Raw genomic sequence first — 19,516 nt, forward strand, 5'->3', positions numbered from 1 at the left:
CATGGCTGATCTCAACATCTTCTGCATTAATGTGAGGAGTATTAGAGCTTGGTTTAGATTCCAGACTGTTCTTACGTTCTTAGATTCCCAGAGGTGTGATGTTTACATGTTGCAGGAATGTGCTTTGTCTGCTTCTAGGTCTTACAACCATCTGGCCAGGCAGTGGCCTCACGGCCCTTCCTACTGGTCTGGTGGGGGCGACAATAGGTCTGCGGGGGTGGCCATCCTGATCAGGGGAGGTAACTTTGCACTTGATTCCGTCCGGGAGCTCGTCTGTGGCAGACTTCTTGTCGCAGACGGTTCCTGGGCGGGTGAGCCCGTGCGGCTCATCAACGTGTACGCCTCCCCTGAGAGGGATGTCCGACTGGAGGTTCTCCAGGCCCTGCGGGCTGAACTCGCCACCACTAGGGCAGTAGTGTTGGGTGGTGACTTCAACTGCCCCATTGAGGTGGACGGGCGCAGTTCTGGCACATCCGCCAACCTGGACGTGACGTCTAAACTGCTGATTGAGATGGTGACGGAGGCATCCTTGCAGGACGTTGTCGGGTCCATCGGGAACGGCTCCGTAAACTATACGTGGAGCCGCCCCGATGGCTCGCTCCGTTCTCGGATAGACTTCATCTTCACTTCGAGAGCAGTCAGAAAGGTGTCGTACTCTATGGTCCCCTGCTTCTTCTCTGACCACAGGGCCATTCGATTCCGGGGGACTCTGGGCCATGGATTCCCACCTGGCCCAGGCTCCTGGAAGTTGAATTGTGCCCTGTTGGAGCAGAGGGAGGTCATGGAGGAACTTAGGGATGCGTACCTTGTATGGCGAAATGACAAATGTCTGTTCAAGTGCATCAGCGACTGGTGGGAATATGTTAAAGTCGAATTCCGTTGTTTCTTTCAGGCAAAAGGCAGACAACAGGCGTGTGCGAAGAAGTGGGACTTGAGGAAACTGCAGCGCGAGCTGCGGTCCCTGCAGGACCTGCTCCAGTGTGGCTGGGACGTCAGGGAGGAGCTGGAGGAGACCAAAAAGAGCTTGAAAAGGCACTTTGAGGAGGAATCCAAGCGAATCGTCTTTCGTTCCAAGGTGGAGAACCTGGAGAAGGGTGAGAAATGTAACTCTTTCTTTTTCAGGAAGCTCCATGCCGGCCACACGCCCCTGACTGAGCTACGAGATGAGACCGGACACATGAGGAGCGGCAAGGAGGAAGTGATGGGGGTCGTCCACGACTTCTACAGCAACCTCTACGCCCCCAAGTCATCCGACCCCGAAGCCGCCGAGAGGTTCCTGTCAGGTGTCACTAACGTTGTTGATCCCGCAGGTGCGGCGGCTATGGACGATCCCTTGACGGTGGGGGAGCTGCTCTCTGCCGCTAAATCCTTTAAGCCCGGCAGGACCCCGGGCAGTGACGGTCTCCCGGCCGAGCTCTACGTAGCGCTGGGTGACCTGACCTGTCCGGACCTGTTGGAGGTGTACGAGGAGATGGTGGTGGGGGGCAGAATGCCTCCGTCGTTGAGGGAAGGGATGATCACGATCTTGTATAAGCGGAAGGGGGAGAGATGTGACCTGAAAAACTGGCGTCCCATCTCTCTCCTGAACGTGGACTACAAGATCCTCGCCAAGGTGCTGGCCAACAGGCTGAAACCTGTCATGGGGCAGATCGTCCATCCGGACCAGACCTGCAGCATTCCTGGCCGCAGGATTGCCGACAGCCTTGCCCTTGTGAGAGACACGGTCCATTACATCCAGGACCGCGGGGGCCGCGCCGCCCTGGTCAGCTTAGATCAGGAGAAGGCGTTCGACCGTGTCTCCCACGCATTCATGGACAGGGTTTTGCGCAGGCTGGGTCTGGGGAAGATGTTTTGCTCTTTTGTTAACGTTATGTATTTTGACATTTACAGCACGGTGTTGGTGAACGGCTGGAAGACTGACCCCTTTTCCATTCTTTCAGGGGTTAGACAAGGCTGCCCTCTTTCACCTCTCCTTTTTGTTTGTGTTATAGAGCTCTTCGCTGAGACTATCCGGCAGAGTGGAGAGATCAGAGGGATCACCGCACCAGGACCAGATCGCCACGAGGTCAAGTGCTCGCTCTACATGGACGACGTGACCGTCTTCTGCGCTGACCAGCGTTCGGTGACTGCACTCGTCCAGACCTGCGAGGACTTCGGCAGAGCTTCGGGGGCAAAAGTCAACTGCGGGAAGTCGGAGGCCATGCTCTTCGGGGAGTGGCACCTGGCTTCTTCCGCCCCCTTCCCCTTTACTATTAAGCCGGACTTCATTCAAATTCTTGGAGTCTGGTTCGGGAAGGAAGGAGCGGCCCTTAAGTCTTGGCAAGACCGACTAGGAAGGATAAACTCAAAGATCGGACTGTGGAGCTCCAGAAAGCTCACGATGGAAGGCAAGGCACTTGTCCTGCGGAGTGAAGTTTTGCCTGTGCTCCAATATACCGCACAGGCCTGGCCTCCCCATACCACCGTTTGCAAGGCCATCACCCGGACAGTGTTTGGCTTCGTCTGGGGCAAAATGGACAGAGTCAAGAGGACCGTGATGTACAAGGAACCCCGCAAGGGTGGGAAGGGAATACCCGACATCCCCGCTCTGCTGAGGGCCTCCTTTGCATGTGTCACGGTGCAGCGGACTCTTGTAGAAAAGACTGGCTCAGCGGGCAGGTCCATGTCTCGCTTGCTTCTCATGCCCCTCTGGAGACAGCTGGGCTGGGACAAGTGGGACAGCTCCATCCCTTACAACTGGAACACTCCCTGGTTCTATGGGGATGTTGTCCGGTTTGTGAGGGAGCACCAGCTGGAAGGACTGAAACCAGACCTATGGAAGCCAAAGACAATCCACAAGCTCATCCGAGCTAAGGACTCGACCGAGCTGGTTCCGGGACTCCCCGCAGCCACTGCAGAGACAGTTTGGAACAATGTGGCCTCAAAGCGGCTTACCAATGGACACAAGGACTTGTCGTGGATGGCCGTCATGGGAGGTCTCTCTCTCAGGTCATTCATGCATGCCCGCAACCTGTGCAAGACCCGGTACTGCCCCCGTTGCCCCTACGTGGAGGAAACATCTTTCCACGTGTTTTGGCAGTGCCCCTTTGCACAGGGTCTGTTGGACGCCCTAGAACAGGAACTCAGAGACTCAGTGCCCAGGAGCTGCCTATCGTACCATTCGGTGCTTTACGGCCTGTTCCCTGGGACCCACGACGTGGAGGCCATCCAGGAGGCCTGGCGCCTTATGAACTGTTTTAAGGACGCAGTGTGGCTCTCCAGGAACCGCCTCGTGATCAACAGGGAAAACATGTCCGTCCGGGACTGCCGCAGGTTCATCAAGAACCTGCTTAGAGACTATTCCATCTTGGACAGCTCGGCCGTTGATGAGGAAGAAGAGGAGTGAAGACCCCTCTCCTTCTCCCATGTCTCCCTGAAGATACAGCCCAACAGTTTGGCCCTGTGATCCGCCCCCTCCCTACCCCCACATAGTCGCCCACACCCCTACCCCGATCACAGATTGTATTATTTGGTTTTTGTTTGATCTCTTGTGCTTTTCTATTGCAGGATTGAGCTGAATGTTAGAGTAGCATGGTGTGCGATGTATAGCTTAGGGAACCTTTGCTGTGTATTGTACTATCATGCTTTGTGTGACTGTAATTTATTGTACGACTTGTAATGACTGAACGGAAAATAAAGCTCTTTCAATCAAAAAAAAAAAAAAATCTGTTCTTATCAGTTTAATATCTGATACGTCCCCTATCTGGGGACCATATATTAAATGGATTTTTGAGAACGGGGGCCGATTTCGAAGCTTGCTTCCGTCGCCCTATGCATTGACCCGATATGGCAGTATCTTCGGGTACAGTGCACCACCCCCTTACAGGGTTAAAAAGAAAGATTCCTACTTTCATTGCTACCTGCTTGCTGGCTAGCCAGCTAGCCAGCCCTGTGGGCCTTGCTGCTGCTGCAGCCAAAAAACAAAAGGTGGTGCTGCTGCTGCTTCTGCTGCTTCTGCTGCTTCTGCTTCTGCTTGTGTCTGGCCGCTGTTGGAGCGTCCAGGCACAGGACTTCTGCTGCTGCTGACTAAATGGCCTCCTTAATTGGATCATTTGAGTAGCCAGCACACCTGTGCAGGTAGGGCATGACATGATAGGCAGCTGCCTTGATAGCGGGTGGGTGCTGAATGTTCCTAATTGACAAAATAAGATTAATGCTTATGAAGAAATATAAAATCTCATCCCTTCCCCAATATCGCGCCACACCCCTACCCCTTAATTCCCTGGTTGAACTTGATGGACATATGTCTTTTTTCGACCGTACTAACTATGTAACTATGTAACATAACATGGGGGGGGGGGGGGGGGTCTCCTGGCTGTTCACACAGGTGTGTCATTGCTGTACATTGACCATGCATTGCTTCTGTGGTATTGCAAAGGCAAAGACAAATGCTTCCAGCCATCCATTGCACTAATGGATTGGTCATCAGCTGGCTGTCTATGTCCCGCATCAATATAGACCAAAGTACAGAGGGTTAGGCTATGCTATTGTGCACCTACCTGATGCATCAGAAGGTGCGAGGCCCTTGCTAAATTCTGTGCACAGACTTTGAGATCTATACTTTAGACTGTATCTAAACCTGCTCCAACATGGACTGACATTCTGGCCTACTTTCAGCCGATGCGACTTGTCTGTCGCTGAACAGTCGCTTTTTATGTATTCAGCACCTATGTATAATGTTGTAAAAATGCTCTAGAAGCTAAAGTCGCAGAAATGTCACACATATTTGGCCTGCAACTTTCTGTGCGACAAATTCAGACAGGAAAAATCAGTATAAATCCTTAGAAAATTATCCCCCAGTGTCTCCATCTGCTGGCGGTATTGAATAAGCATTGCTGCACTGATGGGGTATGCATTAGACGAAAAAAAAAGAAGAAAAAGAAGAATAATACGCCCAGAAAAGAGGCGAAAAGGAGAAAAACGTAAAAAAACTTGAAAAAAAAGTAAGAGGAAGAGAAGGGAAAAAAAGGTGGAAATGGGTTTAAAAGTGATTTCGGCGGAGAAATATATATATATATATATATATATATATATATATATATATATATGCGCACACACACACATATATATAAACGTATTCTCCGTTGAGATATTGCAGCCGCTGCTGTGTCCAGGCCCAGGAGCCTTAGCACTGTGCTGTGATGTCACTCAATACCACTGACATCACTAGGTGTAAACAACATCTCTCCTTTGCTGTGTATGTGACTATGGAGCTGTTTGGTGATGTCGTCTATTATGGCCTTCATAGAAGCAACAGGAGATTGTTGCATCCATCTAGAACCCTCAGAACTACAGTGCTATGATGTCACTCACTTCCACAGGCCTTGCAGAGTGTAAACAACAACAACCCAGCTTTGTTGTGTATGTAACCATAGGGATTTGTGATGTCACCTAGAACCTTCACAGCAGCGACAGCTTTATGAGGAGCATCAGCACTGCTCTGCCTGAGCAGAACCATCACCGCCATAGGTTGTCAAATAACCCGGGTTTAACCCACACAGGTAAGTCCAATGGGGTGCAGGCATGTCCTCTATGCTTACAGCTTCCCGTGGGTGTTGGTTTGATACCGTTTGGGGACAGCCAAGGAGGCATCTGCAGGCAACAAAGGTAGGTGTGTGCTTGTGTGTGTGTTTCCTATCCAGATCCTAAGCCCAGTGTCACATGCAAGTAGGAGGAGTAAGAAGGGTTCCTGGCAAATCCGGGTTATGGATTGCATTTAAAAAGGCCCCGTGGGAGTGCAATGAGCCCCTGTCTTGCTGCTTAGCAATAATGGTATGGGTTTAGGTTCTGCTGTGTGTACTGGTGGTTGACTGCCCCCCAGCCCAGAGTGTGCATGGAAAATTGTCTGGCAGCCTCCCTGACAGCAAGCAGTGATAGTGCCCATGAAGGGCACCTTGTTGGGCCCGCCCCTTTCACGGTTATCGCTTCTCGGCCTTTTGGCTAAGATCAAGTGTAGTATCTGTTCTTATCAGTTTAATATCTGATACGTCCCCTATCTGGGGACCATATATTAAATGGATTTTTGAGAACGGGGGCCGATTTCGAAGCTTGCTTCCGTCGCCCTATGCATTGACCCGATATGGCAGTATCTTCGGGTACAGTGCACCACCCCCTTACAGGGTTAAAAAGAAAGATTCCTACTTTCATTGCTACCTGCTTGCTGGCTAGCCAGCTAGCCAGCCCTGTGGGCCTTGCTGCTGCTGCAGCCAAAAAACAAAAGGTGGTGCTGCTGCTGCTTCTGCTGCTTCTGCTTCTGCTTGTGTCTGGCCGCTGTTGGAGCGTCCAGGCACAGGACTTCTGCTGCTGCTGACTAAATGGCCTCCTTAATTGGATCATTTGAGTAGCCAGCACACCTGTGCAGGTAGGGCATGACATGATAGGCAGCTGCCTTGATAGCGGGTGGGTGCTGAATGTTCCTAATTGACAAAATAAGATTAATGCTTATGAAGAAATATAAAATCTCATCCCTTCCCCAATATCGCGCCACACCCCTACCCCTTAATTCCCTGGTTGAACTTGATGGACATATGTCTTTTTTCGACCGTACTAACTATGTAACTATGTAACATAACATGGGGGGGTGGGGGGGGTCTCCTGGCTGTTCACACAGGTGTGTCATTGCTGTACATTGACCATGCATTGCTTCTGTGGTATTGCAAAGGCAAAGACAAATGCTTCCAGCCATCCATTGCACTAATGGATTGGTCATCAGCTGGCTGTCTATGTCCCGCATCAATATAGACCAAAGTACAGAGGGTTAGGCTATGCTATTGTGCACCTACCTGATGCATCAGAAGGTGCGAGGCCCTTGCTAAATTCTGTGCACAGACTTTGAGATCTATACTTTAGACTGTATCTAAACCTGCTCCAACATGGACTGACATTCTGGCCTACTTTCAGCCGATGCGACTTGTCTGTCGCTGAACAGTCGCTTTTTATGTATTCAGCACCTATGTATAATGTTGTAAAAATGCTCTAGAAGCTAAAGTCGCAGAAATGTCACACATATTTGGCCTGCAACTTTCTGTGCGACAAATTCAGACAGGAAAAATCAGTATAAATCCTTAGAAAATTATCCCCCAGTGTCTCCATCTGCTGGCGGTATTGAATAAGCATTGCTGCACTGATGGGGTATGCATTAGACGAAAAAAAAGAAGAAAAAGAAGAATAATACGCCCAGAAAAGAGGCGAAAAGGAGAAAACCGTAAAAAAACGTGAAAAAAAAGTAAGAGGAAGAGAAGGGAAAAAAAGGTGGAAATGGGTTTAAAAGTGATTTCGGCGGAGATATATATATATATATATATATATATATATATATATATATATATATACACGCGCACACACACACACACACATATATATAAACGTATTCTCCGTTGAGATATTGCAGCCGCTGCTGTGTCCAGGCCCAGGAGCCTTAGCACTGTGCTGTGATGTCACTCAATACCACTGACATCACTAGGTGTAAACAACATCTCTCCTTTGCTGTGTATGTGACTATGGAGCTGTTTGGTGATGTCGTCTATTATGGCCTTCATAGAAGCAACAGGAGATTGTTGCATCCATCTAGAACCCTCAGAACTACAGTGCTATGATGTCACTCACTTCCACAGGCCTTGCAGAGTGTAAACAACAACAACCCAGCTTTGTTGTGTATGTAACCATAGGGATTTGTGATGTCACCTAGAACCTTCACAGCAGCGACAGCTTTATGAGGAGCATCAGCACTGCTCTGCCTGAGCAGAACCATCACCGCCATAGGTTGTCAAATAACCCGGGTTTAACCCACACAGGTAAGTCCAATGGGGTGCAGGCATGTCCTCTATGCTTACAGCTTCCCGTGGGTGTTGGTTTGATACCGTTTGGGGACAGCCAAGGAGGCATCTGCAGGCAACAAAGGTAGGTGTGTGCTTGTGTGTGTGTTTCCTATGCAGATCCTAAGCCCAGTGTCACATGCAAGTAGGAGGAGTAAGAAGGGTTCCTGGCAAATCCGGGTTATGGATTGCATTTAAAAAGGCCCCGTGGGAGTGCAATGGGCCCCTGTCTTGCTGCTTAGCAATAATGGTATGGGTTTAGGTTCTGCTGTGTGTACTGGTGGTTGACTGCCCCCCAGCCCAGAGTGTGCATGGAAAATTGTCTGGCAGCCTCCCTGACAGCAAGCAGTGATAGTGCCCATGAAGGGCACCTTGTTGGGCCCGCCCCTTTCACGGTTATCGCTTCTCGGCCTTTTGGCTAAGATCAAGTGTAGTATCTGTTCTTATCAGTTTAATATCTGATACGTCCCCTATCTGGGGACCATATATTAAATGGATTTTTGAGAACGGGGGCCGATTTCGAAGCTTGCTTCCGTCGCCCTATGCATTGACCCGATATGGCAGTATCTTCGGGTACAGTGCACCACCCCCTTACAGGGTTAAAAAGAAAGATTCCTACTTTCATTGCTACCTGCTTGCTGGCTAGCCAGCTAGCCAGCCCTGTGGGCCTTGCTGCTGCTGCAGCCAAAAAACAAAAGGTGGTGCTGCTGCTGCTTCTGCTTCTGCTTGTGTCTGGCCGCTGTTGGAGCGTCCAGGCACAGGACTTCTGCTGCTGCTGACTAAATGGCCTCCTTAATTGGATCATTTGAGTAGCCAGCACACCTGTGCAGGTAGGGCATGACATGATAGGCAGCTGCCTTGATAGCGGGTGGGTGCTGAATGTTCCTAATTGACAAAATAAGATTAATGCTTATGAAGAAATATAAAATCTCATCCCTTCCCCAATATCGCGCCACACCCCTACCCCTTAATTCCCTGGTTGAACTTGATGGACATATGTCTTTTTTCGACCGTACTAACTATGTAACTATGTAACATAACATGGGGGGGTGGGGGGGGTCTCCTGGCTGTTCACACAGGTGTGTCATTGCTGTACATTGACCATGCATTGCTTCTGTGGTATTGCAAAGGCAAAGACAAATGCTTCCAGCCATCCATTGCACTAATGGATTGGTCATCAGCTGGCTGTCTATGTCCCGCATCAATATAGACCAAAGTACAGAGGGTTAGGCTATGCTATTGTGCACCTACCTGATGCATCAGAAGGTGCGAGGCCCTTGCTAAATTCTGTGCACAGACTTTGAGATCTATACTTTAGACTGTATCTAAACCTGCTCCAACATGGACTGACATTCTGGCCTACTTTCAGCCGATGCGACTTGTCTGTCGCTGAACAGTCGCTTTTTATGTATTCAGCACCTATGTATAATGTTGTAAAAATGCTCTAGAAGCTAAAGTCGCAGAAATGTCACACATATTTGGCCTGCAACTTTCTGTGCGACAAATTCAGACAGGAAAAATCAGTATAAATCCTTAGAAAATTATCCCCCAGTGTCTCCATCTGCTGGCGGTATTGAATAAGCATTGCTGCACTGATGGGGTATGCATTAGACGAAAAAAAAGAAGAAAAAGAAGAATAATACGCCCAGAAAAGAGGCGAAAAGGAGAAAACCGTAAAAAAACGTGAAAAAAAAGTAAGAGGAAGAGAAGGGAAAAAAAGGTGGAAATGGGTTTAAAAGTGATTTCGGCGGAGAAATATATATATATATATATATATATATATATATATATATATATATATATATATATACACGCGCACACACACACACACACATATATATAAACGTATTCTCCGTTGAGATATTGCAGCCGCTGCTGTGTCCAGGCCCAGGAGCCTTAGCACTGTGCTGTGATGTCACTCAATACCACTGACATCACTAGGTGTAAACAACATCTCTCCTTTGCTGTGTATGTGACTATGGAGCTGTTTGGTGATGTCGTCTATTATGGCCTTCATAGAAGCAACAGGAGATTGTTGCATCCATCTAGAACCCTCAGAACTACAGTGCTATGATGTCACTCACTTCCACAGGCCTTGCAGAGTGTAAACAACAACAACCCAGCTTTGTTGTGTATGTAACCATAGGGATTTGTGATGTCACCTAGAACCTTCACAGCAGCGACAGCTTTATGAGGAGCATCAGCACTGCTCTGCCTGAGCAGAACCATCACCGCCATAGGTTGTCAAATAACCCGGGTTTAACCCACACAGGTAAGTCCAATGGGGTGCAGGCATGTCCTCTATGCTTACAGCTTCCCGTGGGTGTTGGTTTGATACCGTTTGGGGACAGCCAAGGAGGCATCTGCAGGCAACAAAGGTAGGTGTGTGCTTGTGTGTGTGTTTCCTATGCAGATCCTAAGCCCAGTGTCACATGCAAGTAGGAGGAGTAAGAAGGGTTCCTGGCAAATCCGGGTTATGGATTGCATTTAAAAAGGCCCCGTGGGAGTGCAATGGGCCCCTGTCTTGCTGCTTAGCAATAATGGTATGGGTTTAGGTTCTGCTGTGTGTACTGGTGGTTGACTGCCCCCCAGCCCAGAGTGTGCATGGAAAATTGTCTGGCAGCCTCCCTGACAGCAAGCAGTGATAGTGCCCATGAAGGGCACCTTGTTGGGCCCGCCCCTTTCACGGTTATCGCTTCTCGGCCTTTTGGCTAAGATCAAGTGTAGTATCTGTTCTTATCAGTTTAATATCTGATACGTCCCCTATCTGGGGACCATATATTAAATGGATTTTTGAGAACGGGGGCCGATTTCGAAGCTTGCTTCCGTCGCCCTATGCATTGACCCGATATGGCAGTATCTTCGGGTACAGTGCACCACCCCCTTACAGGGTTAAAAAGAAAGATTCCTACTTTCATTGCTACCTGCTTGCTGGCTAGCCAGCTAGCCAGCCCTGTGGGCCTTGCTGCTGCTGCAGCCAAAAAACAAAAGGTGGTGCTGCTGCTGCTTCTGCTGCTTCTGCTTCTGCTTGTGTCTGGCCGCTGTTGGAGCGTCCAGGCACAGGACTTCTGCTGCTGCTGACTAAATGGCCTCCTTAATTGGATCATTTGAGTAGCCAGCACACCTGTGCAGGTAGGGCATGACATGATAGGCAGCTGCCTTGATAGCGGGTGGGTGCTGAATGTTCCTAATTGACAAAATAAGATTAATGCTTATGAAGAAATATAAAATCTCATCCCTTCCCCAATATCGCGCCACACCCCTACCCCTTAATTCCCTGGTTGAACTTGATGGACATATGTCTTTTTTCGACCGTACTAACTATGTAACTATGTAACATAACATGGGGGGGGGGGTCTCCTGGCTGTTCACACAGGTGTGTCATTGCTGTACATTGACCATGCATTGCTTCTGTGGTATTGCAAAGGCAAAGACAAATGCTTCCAGCCATCCATTGCACTAATGGATTGGTCATCAGCTGGCTGTCTATGTCCCGCATCAATATAGACCAAAGTACAGAGGGTTAGGCTATGCTATTGTGCACCTACCTGATGCATCAGAAGGTGCGAGGCCCTTGCTAAATTCTGTGCACAGACTTTGAGATCTATACTTTAGACTGTATCTAAACCTGCTCCAACATGGACTGACATTCTGGCCTACTTTCAGCCGATGCGACTTGTCTGTCGCTGAACAGTCGCTTTTTATGTATTCAGCACCTATGTATAATGTTGTAAAAATGCTCTAGAAGCTAAAGTCGCAGAAATGTCACACATATTTGGCCTGCAACTTTCTGTGCGACAAATTCAGACAGGAAAAATCAGTATAAATCCTTAGAAAATTATCCCCCAGTGTCTCCATCTGCTGGCGGTATTGAATAAGCATTGCTGCACTGATGGGGTATGCATTAGACGAAAAAAAAGAAGAAAAAGAAGAATAATACGCCCAGAAAAGAGGCGAAAAGGAGAAAAACGTAAAAAAACGTGAAAAAAAAGTAAGAGGAAGAGAAGGGAAAAAAAGGTGGAAATGGGTTTAAAAGTGATTTCGGCGGAGAAATATATATATATATATATATATATATATATATATATATACGCGCACACACACACATATATATAAACGTATTCTCCGTTGAGATATTGCAGCCGCTGCTGTGTCCAGGCCCAGGAGCCTTAGCACTGTGCTGTGATGTCACTCAATACCACTGACATCACTAGGTGTAAACAACATCTCTCCTTTGCTGTGTATGTGACTATGGAGCTGTTTGGTGATGTCGTCTATTATGGCCTTCATAGAAGCAACAGGAGATTGTTGCATCCATCTAGAACCCTCAGAACTACAGTGCTATGATGTCACTCACTTCCACAGGCCTTGCAGAGTGTAAACAACAACAACCCAGCTTTGTTGTGTATGTAACCATAGGGATTTGTGATGTCACCTAGAACCTTCACAGCAGCGACAGCTTTATGAGGAGCATCAGCACTGCTCTGCCTGAGCAGAACCATCACCGCCATAGGTTGTCAAATAACCCGGGTTTAACCCACACAGGTAAGTCCAATGGGGGGCAGGCATGTCCTCTATGCTTACAGCTTCCCGTGGGTGTTGGTTTGATACCGTTTGGGGACAGCCAAGGAGGCATCTGCAGGCAACAAAGGTAGGTGTGTGCTTGTGTGTGTGTTTCCTATGCAGATCCTAAGCCCAGTGTCACATGCAAGTAGGAGGAGTAAGAAGGGTTCCTGGCAAATCCGGGTTATGGATTGCATTTAAAAAGGCCCCGTGGGAGTGCAATGGGCCCCTGTCTTGCTGCTTAGCAATAATGGTATGGGTTTAGGTTCTGCTGTGTGTACTGGTGGTTGACTGCCCCCCAGCCCAGAGTGTGCATGGAAAATTGTCTGGCAGCCTCCCTGACAGCAAGCAGTGATAGTGCCCATGAAGGGCACCTTGTTGGGCCCGCCCCTTTCACGGTTATCGCTTCTCGGCCTTTTGGCTAAGATCAAGTGTAGTATCTGTTCTTATCAGTTTAATATCTGATACGTCCCCTATCTGGGGACCATATATTAAATGGATTTTTGAGAACGGGGGCCGATTTCGAAGCTTGCTTCCGTCGCCCTATGCATTGACCCGATATGGCAGTATCTTCGGGTACAGTGCACCACCCCCTTACAGGGTTAAAAAGAAAGATTCCTACTTTCATTGCTACCTGCTTGCTGGCTAGCCAGCTAGCCAGCCCTGTGGGCCTTGCTGCTGCTGCAGCCAAAAAACAAAAGGTGGTGCTGCTGCTGCTTCTGCTGCTTCTGCTTCTGCTTGTGTCTGGCCGCTGTTGGAGCGTCCAGGCACAGGACTTCTGCTGCTGCTGACTAAATGGCCTCCTTAATTGGATCATTTGAGTAGCCAGCACACCTGTGCAGGTAGGGCATGACATGATAGGCAGCTGCCTTGATAGCGGGTGGGTGCTGAATGTTCCTAATTGACAAAATAAGATTAATGCTTATGAAGAAATATAAAATCTCATCCCTTCCCCAATATCGCGCCACACCCCTACCCCTTAATTCCCTGGTTGAACTTGATGGACATATGTCTTTTTTCGACCGTACTAACTATGTAACTATGTAACATAACATGGGGGGGGGGGGGGTCTCCTGGCTGTTCACACAGGTGTGTCATTGCTGTACATTGACCATGCATTGCTTCTGTGGTATTGCAAAGGCAAAGACAAATGCTTCCAGCCATCCATTGCACTAATGGATTGGTCATCAGCTGGCTGTCTATGTCCCGCATCAATATAGACCAAAGTACAGAGGGTTAGGCTATGCTATTGTGCACCTACCTGATGCATCAGAAGGTGCGAGGCCCTTGCTAAATTCTGTGCACAGACTTTGAGATCTATACTTTAGACTGTATCTAAACCTGCTCCAACATGGACTGACATTCTGGCCTACTTTCAGCCGATGCGACTTGTCTGTCGCTGAACAGTCGCTTTTTATGTATTCAGCACCTATGTATAATGTTGTAAAAATGCTCTAGAAGCTAAAGTCGCAGAAATGTCACACATATTTGGCCTGCAACTTTCTGTGCGACAAATTCAGACAGGAAAAATCAGTATAAATCCTTAGAAAATTATCCCCCAGTGTCTCCATCTGCTGGCGGTATTGAATAAGCATTGCTGCACTGATGGGGTATGCATTAGACGAAAAAAAAGAAGAAAAAGAAGAATAATACGCCCAGAAAAGAGGCGAAAAGGAGAAAAACGTAAAAAAACGTGAAAAAAAAGTAAGAGGAAGAGAAGGGAAAAAAAGGTGGAAATGGGTTTAAAAGTGATTTCGGCGGAGAAATATATATATATATATATATATATATATATATATATATACGCGCACACACACACATATATATAAACGTATTCTCCATTGAGATATTGCAGCCGCTGCTGTGTCCAGGCCCAGGAGCCTTAGCACTGTGCTGTGATGTCACTCAATACCACTGACATCACTAGGTGTAAACAACATCTCTCCTTTGCTGTGTATGTGACTATGGAGCTGTTTGGTGATGTCGTCTATTATGGCCTTCATAGAAGCAACAGGAGATTGTTGCATCCATCTAGAACCCTCAGAACTACAGTGCTATGATGTCACTCACTTCCACAGGCCTTGCAGAGTGTAAACAACAACAACCCAGCTTTGTTGTGTATGTAACCATAGGGATTTGTGATGTCACCTAGAACCTTCACAGCAGCGACAGCTTTATGAGGAGCATCAGCACTGCTCTGCCTGAGCAGAACCATCACCGCCATAGGTTGTCAAATAACCCGGGTTTAACCCACACAGGTAAGTCCAATGGGGTGCAGGCATGTCCTCTATGCTTACAGCTTCCCGTGGGTGTTGGTTTGATACCGTTTGGGGACAGCCAAGGAGGCATCTGCAGGCAACAAAGGTAGGTGTGTGCTTGTGTGTGTGTTTCCTATGCAGATCCTAAGCCCAGTGTCACATGCAAGTAGGAGGAGTAAGAAGGGTTCCTGGCAAATCCGGGTTATGGATTGCATTTAAAAAGGCCCCGTGGGAGTGCAATGGGCCCCTGTCTTGCTGCTTAGCAATAATGGTATGGGTTTAGGTTCTGCTGTGTGTACTGGTGGTTGACTGCCCCCCAGCCCAGAGTGTGCATGGAAAATTGTCTGGCAGCCTCCCTGACAGCAAGCAGTGATAGTGCCCATGAAGGGCACCTTGTTGGGCCCGCCCCTTTCACGGTTATCGCTTCTCGGCCTTTTGGCTAAGATCAAGTGTAGTATCTGTTCTTATCAGTTTAATATCTGATACGTCCCCTATCTGGGGACCATATATTAAATGGATTTTTGAGAACGGGGGCCGATTTCGAAGCTTGCTTCCGTCGCCCTATGCATTGACCCGATATGGCAGTATCTTCGGGTACAGTGCACCACCCCCTTACAGGGTTAAAAAGAAAGATTCCTACTTTCATTGCTACCTGCTTGCTGGCTAGCCAGCTAGCCAGCCCTGTGGGCCTTGCTGCTGCTGCAGCCAAAAAACAAAAGGTGGTGCTGCTGCTGCTTCTGCTGCTTCTGCTTCTGCTTGTGTCTGGCCGCTGTTGGAGCGTCCAGGCACAGGACTTCTGCTGCTGCTGACTAAATGGCCTCCTTAATTGGATCATTTGAGTAGCCAGCACACCTGTGCAGGTAGGGCATGACATGATAGGCAGCTGCCTTGATAGCGGGTGGGTGCTGAATGTTCCTAATTGACAAAATAAGATTAATGCTTATGAAGAAATATAAAATCTCATCCCTTCCCCAATATCGCGCCACACCCCTACCCCTTAATTCCCTGGTTGAACTTGATGGACATATGTCTTTTTTCGACCGTACTAACTATGTAACTATGTAACATAACATGGGGGGGGGGGGGGGTCTCCTGGCTGTTCACACAGGTGTGTCATTGCTGTACATTGACCATGCATTGCTTCTGTGGTATTGCAAAGGCAAAGACAAATGCTTCCAGCCATCCATTGCACTAATGGATTGGTCATCAGCTGGCTGTCTATGTCCCGCATCAATATAGACCAAAGTACAGAGGGTTAGGCTATGCTATTGTGCACCTACCTGATGCATCAGAAGGTGCGAGGCCCTTGCTAAATTCTGTGCACAGACTTTGAGATCTATACTTTAGACTGTATCTAAACCTGCTCCAACATGGACTGACATTCTGGCCTACTTTCAGCCGATGCGACTTGTCTGTCGCTGAACAGTCGCTTTTTATGTATTCAGCACCTATGTATAATGTTGTAAAAATGCTCTAGAAGCTAAAGTCGCAGAAATGTCACACATATTTGGCCTGCAACTTTCTGTGCGACAAATTCAGACAGGAAAAATCAGTATAAATCCTTAGAAAATTATCCCCCAGTGTCTCCATCTGCTGGCGGTATTGAATAAGCATTGCTGCACTGATGGGGTATGCATTAGACGAAAAAAAAGAAGAAAAAGAAGAATAATACGCCCAGAAAAGAGGCGAAAAGGAGAAAAACGTAAAAAAACGTGAAAAAAAAGTAAGAGGAAGAGAAGGGAAAAAAAGGTGGAAATGGGTTTAAAAGTGATTTCGGCGGAGAAATATATATATATATATATATATATATATATATATATATATACGCGCACACACACACATATATATAAACGTATTCTCCGTTGAGATATTGCAGCCGCTGCTGTGTCCAGGCCCAGGAGCCTTAGCACTGTGCTGTGATGTCACTCAATACCACTGACATCACTAGGTGTAAACAACATCTCTCCTTTGCTGTGTATGTGACTATGGAGCTGTTTGGTGATGTCGTCTATTATGGCCTTCATAGAAGCAACAGGAGATTGTTGCATCCATCTAGAACCCTCAGAACTACAGTGCTATGATGTCACTCACTTCCACAGGCCTTGCAGAGTGTAAACAACAACAACCCAGCTTTGTTGTGTATGTAACCATAGGGATTTGTGATGTCACCTAGAACCTTCACAGCAGCGACAGCTTTATGAGGAGCATCAGCACTGCTCTGCCTGAGCAGAACCATCACCGCCATAGGTTGTCAAATAACCCGGGTTTAACCCACACAGGTAAGTCCAATGGGGTGCAGGCATGTCCTCTATGCTTACAGCTTCCCGTGGGTGTTGGTTTGATACCGTTTGGGGACAGCCAAGGAGGCATCTGCAGGCAACAAAGGTAGGTGTGTGCTTGTGTGTGTGTTTCCTATGCAGATCCTAAGCCCAGTGTCACATGCAAGTAGGAGGAGTAAGAAGGGTTCCTGGCAAATCCGGGTTATGGATTGCATTTAAAAAGGCCCCGTGGGAGTGCAATGGGCCCCTGTCTTGCTGCTTAGCAATAATGGTATGGGTTTAGGTTCTGCTGTGTGTACTGGTGGTTGACTGCCCCCCAGCCCAGAGTGTGCATGGAAAATTGTCTGGCAGCCTCCCTGACAGCAAGCAGTGATAGTGCCCATGAAGGGCACCTTGTTGGGCCCGCCCCTTTCACGGTTATCGCTTCTCGGCCTTTTGGCTAAGATCAAGTGTAGTATCTGTTCTTATCAGTTTAATATCTGATACGTCCCCTATCTGGGGACCATATATTAAATGGATTTTTGAGAACGGGGGCCGATTTCGAAGCTTGCTTCCGTCGCCCTATGCATTGACCCGATATGGCAGTATCTTCGGGTACAGTGCACCACCCCCTTACAGGGTTAAAAAGAAAGATTCCTACTTTCATTGCTACCTGCTTGCTGGCTAGCCAGCTAGCCAGCCCTGTGGGCCTTGCTGCTGCTGCAGCCAAAAAACAAAAGGTGGTGCTGCTGCTGCTTCTGCTTCTGCTTGTGTCTGGCCGCTGTTGGAGCGTCCAGGCACAGGACTTCTGCTGCTGCTGACTAAATGGCCTCCTTAATTGGATCATTTGAGTAGCCAGCACACCTGTGCAGGTAGGGCATGACATGATAGGCAGCTGCCTTGATAGCGGGTGGGTGCTGAATGTTCCTAATTGACAAAATAAGATTAATGCTTATGAAGAAATATAAAATCTCATCCCTTCCCCAATATCGCGCCACACCCCTACCCCTTAATTCCCTGGTTGAACTTGATGGACATATGTCTTTTTTCGACCGTACTAACTATGTAACTATGTAACATAACATGGGGGGGGGGGGTCTCCTGGCTGTTCACACAGGTGTGTCATTGCTGTACATTGACCATGCATTGCTTCTGTGTTATTGCAAAGGCAAAGACAAATGCTTCCAGCCATCCATTGCACTAATGGATTGGTCATCAGCTGGCTGTCTATGTCCCGCATCAATATAGACCAAAGTACAGAGGGTTAGGCTATGCTATTGTGCACCTACCTGATGCATCAGAAGGTGCGAGGCCCTTGCTAAATTCTGTGCACAGACTTTGAGATCTATACTTTAGACTGTATCTAAACCTGCTCCAACATGGACTGACATTCTGGCCTACTTTCAGCCGATGCGACTTGTCTGTCGCTGAACAGTCGCTTTTTATGTATTCAGCACCTATGTATAATGTTGTAAAAATGCTCTAGAAGCTAAAGTCGCAGAAATGTCACACATATTTGGCCTGCAACTTTCTGTGCGACAAATTCAGACAGGAAAAATCAGTATAAATCCTTAGAAAATTATCCCCCAGTGTCTCCATCTGCTGGCGGTATTGAATAAGCATTGCTGCACTGATGGGGTATGCATTAGACGAAAAAAAAGAAGAAAAAGAAGAATAATACGCCCAGAAAAGAGGCGAAAAGGAGAAAAACGTAAAAAAACGTGAAAAAAAAGTAAGAGGAAGAGAAGGGAAAAAAAGGTGGAAATGGGTTTAAAAGTGATTTCGGCGGAGAAATATATATATATATATTATATATATATATATATATATATATATATATACGCGCACACACACACATATATATAAACGTATTCTCCGTTGAGATATTGCAGCCGCTGCTGTGTCCAGGCCCAGGAGCCTTAGCACTGTGCTGTGATGTCACTCAATACCACTGACATCACTAGGTGTAAACAAACATCTCTCCTTTGCTGTGTATGTGACTATGGAGCTGTTTGGTGATGTCGTCTATTATGGCCTTCATAGAAGCAACAGGAGATTGTTGCATCCATCTAGAACCCTCAGAACTACAGTGCTATGATGTCACTCACTTCCACAGGCCTTGCAGAGTGTAAACAACAACAACCCAGCTTTGTTGTGTATGTAACCATAGGGATTTGTGATGTCACCTAGAACCTTCACAGCAGCGACAGCTTTATGAGGAGCATCAGCACTGCTCTGCCTGAGCAGAACCATCACCGCCATAGGTTGTCAAATAACCCGGGTTTAACCCACACAGGTAAGTCCAATGGGGTGCAGGCATGTCCTCTATGCTTACAGCTTCCCGTGGGTGTTGGTTTGATACCGTTTGGGGACAGCCAAGGAGGCATCTGCAGGCAACAAAGGTAGGTGTGTGCTTGTGTGTGTGTTTCCTATGCAGATCCTAAGCCCAGTGTCACATGCAAGTAGGAGGAGTAAGAAGGGTTCCTGGCAAATCCGGGTTATGGATTGCATTTAAAAAGGCCCCGTGGGAGTGCAATGGGCCCCTGTCTTGCTGCTTAGCAATAATGGTATGGGTTTAGGTTCT

At 47.7% G+C, this 19,516-nt stretch overlaps 7 non-coding genes across 7 annotated transcripts; all 7 read left to right on the forward strand.

The window, feature by feature from the left end:
* The first annotated feature begins 3,674 nt into the window (after positions 1 to 3,674).
* Positions 3,675 to 3,857, forward strand: LOC130316506 (U2 spliceosomal RNA). Its single transcript, XR_008863820.1, has one exon. It is a non-coding gene; the product is annotated as a U2 spliceosomal RNA (small nuclear RNA).
* Positions 3,858 to 5,959: 2,102 nt separating this feature from the next.
* On the forward strand, positions 5,960 to 6,150 carry LOC130316494 (U2 spliceosomal RNA). The gene has a single exon (XR_008863810.1). It is a non-coding gene; the product is annotated as a U2 spliceosomal RNA (small nuclear RNA).
* Positions 6,151 to 8,251: 2,101 nt separating this feature from the next.
* Positions 8,252 to 8,442, forward strand: LOC130316495 (U2 spliceosomal RNA). Its single transcript, XR_008863811.1, has one exon. It is a non-coding gene; the product is annotated as a U2 spliceosomal RNA (small nuclear RNA).
* Positions 8,443 to 10,544: 2,102 nt separating this feature from the next.
* Positions 10,545 to 10,735, forward strand: LOC130316496 (U2 spliceosomal RNA). The gene has a single exon (XR_008863812.1). It is a non-coding gene; the product is annotated as a U2 spliceosomal RNA (small nuclear RNA).
* Positions 10,736 to 12,817: 2,082 nt separating this feature from the next.
* LOC130316497 (U2 spliceosomal RNA) lies at positions 12,818 to 13,008 on the forward strand. The gene has a single exon (XR_008863813.1). It is a non-coding gene; the product is annotated as a U2 spliceosomal RNA (small nuclear RNA).
* A 2,085-nt stretch (positions 13,009 to 15,093) lies between these two features.
* Positions 15,094 to 15,284, forward strand: LOC130316499 (U2 spliceosomal RNA). The gene has a single exon (XR_008863814.1). It is a non-coding gene; the product is annotated as a U2 spliceosomal RNA (small nuclear RNA).
* Positions 15,285 to 17,372: 2,088 nt separating this feature from the next.
* Positions 17,373 to 17,563, forward strand: LOC130316500 (U2 spliceosomal RNA). Its single transcript, XR_008863815.1, has one exon. It is a non-coding gene; the product is annotated as a U2 spliceosomal RNA (small nuclear RNA).
* Positions 17,564 to 19,516: the final 1,953 nt, after the last annotated feature.

The sequence above is a fragment of the Hyla sarda genome, unplaced genomic scaffold (assembly GCF_029499605.1).
Source record: "Hyla sarda isolate aHylSar1 unplaced genomic scaffold, aHylSar1.hap1 scaffold_1931, whole genome shotgun sequence".
Classification (NCBI taxonomy): Eukaryota; Metazoa; Chordata; class Amphibia; order Anura; family Hylidae; genus Hyla; species Hyla sarda.